Source organism: Colobus angolensis, unplaced genomic scaffold (genome assembly GCF_000951035.1).
Source record: "Colobus angolensis palliatus isolate OR3802 unplaced genomic scaffold, Cang.pa_1.0 Scaffold191, whole genome shotgun sequence".
NCBI classification, from domain to species: domain Eukaryota; kingdom Metazoa; phylum Chordata; class Mammalia; order Primates; family Cercopithecidae; genus Colobus; species Colobus angolensis.
In genome coordinates this window covers 7,454,071-7,455,777 of record NW_012115055.1, presented here as the reverse complement: position 1 = coordinate 7,455,777, position 1,707 = coordinate 7,454,071, and positions in this window count along the sequence as shown.

Genomic DNA, 1,707 nt, shown 5'->3' with positions numbered 1-1,707 from the left:
GAGGAGCAAAGTCATGTCTTACATGGCAGCAGGCAAGAAAGCATGTGCAGAGGAACTCCCCTTTATAAAATCATTAGATCTCATGAGACTTACTATCATGAGAAGAAGACGAGCAACACCCACCCTCATCATTCAATTACCTCCCTCTGGATACCTCCTATGACACATGGAGATTATAGGAACTACAATTCAGGATGTGCTTTGGGTGGGGAAACAGCCAAACTGTATCACCACTTGACTCAGGAATCCCATCATTTCGTATATACCCAAAGGAAGAGGAAGGGTTCAGTTTTGAACATCAGTTATAAAATCTCTAATGGGTCCAATAGATTCCTAATGGGTATGTGTATTTGTCAGTGTTCTCCAGAGAAACTGTTCCAATAGGAGATACACACACACAAACACACGCACACACACACAGACACACACACACACACACACACACACACACACAGAGGGTGAGAGAGAGAGTTTAAGAAATTGGCTCTTGTGGGGCTGGGCACGGTGTCTCACACCTGTAATCCTAGCACTTTGGGAGGCCGAGGCAGGCAGATCACGAGGTCAGCAGATAGAGACCATCCTGGCTAACACGGTGAAACCCCGTCTCTATTAAAAATACAAAAAAAATTAGCCAAGCGTGGTGGCAGGCACCTGTAGTCCCAGCTACTCAGGAGGCTGAGGCAGGAGAATGGTGTGAACCTGGGAGGCGGAGCTTGCAGTGAGCCTAGATCGCACCACTGCACTCCAGCCTGGGTGACAGAGTGAGACTCCATCTCAAAAAAAAAAAAAAAAAAAGAAAAGAAATTAGCTCTTGTGAATGATTGTGTGGACTGCTGGAAAATCCAAAATCTGTAGAACAGGCTGGAGGGATGGAGATTCAATGAATTGATGTTACAGTCTTGAGAAATTCAGGCACAGTCTCTACATTGCAGTCTTCAGAGAGAATTGTTTTTTTGGAAAACTTGATTTTACCAAAATGCTTTTACCTGATTAGATGAGACCTGTCCACATGGTGAAGAGTAATATCCTTTTACTCAAATTCTATTTATTCAAAAGTTAATCACAACTACCAACATTGTTACAGCATCTAGACTGGTGTTTGACCAAATAAACTGGATACCATAGCCTAGCCAAGTTGACATGTAGAATTAACCATCACAATATTTTGATCTAGGAGGTTTTATATTAGCTGGAAGATCAGGGCAGAGGATATAAATGTATGCATGTAGATTAAAGCGTAAAATTTGGTGAGATTTTTCTAAGTGAACATGCAGATTAAGAAAAGAAGTGTCCCAGGAGCAAGTTAACACCATGTTACATTGCAGCAAGCATTCCTGTAAGACAGAGATATATAAATAAGAATGACTGCTCTATTAATAGTAGGAAAATCAGGAACTGCATATAGCGATAGACATAATAGATATATGTTCATTTTTCTGTGGTTTCTTAGATGACACTGAATTTGTAAGTTCTCAGAGGGAACATCATTGTTTAGCTTCCAAAATAAAATTATTGTTTTAGAATTACTTTGTTGTTATTGTTCATTATTGTTGAATAGCTCTAGTTTCCTGTTCATTCAACTATGATTACTTTGTTTCCAGCAGTTCAAAATGCTTCCTTTTTTCATTAATTATTTTAAGTTTTTCTATAAATATTGCCATTTATGTTTTACTGTAATGGGTATTATTGTCATGTTAGGCACAGATA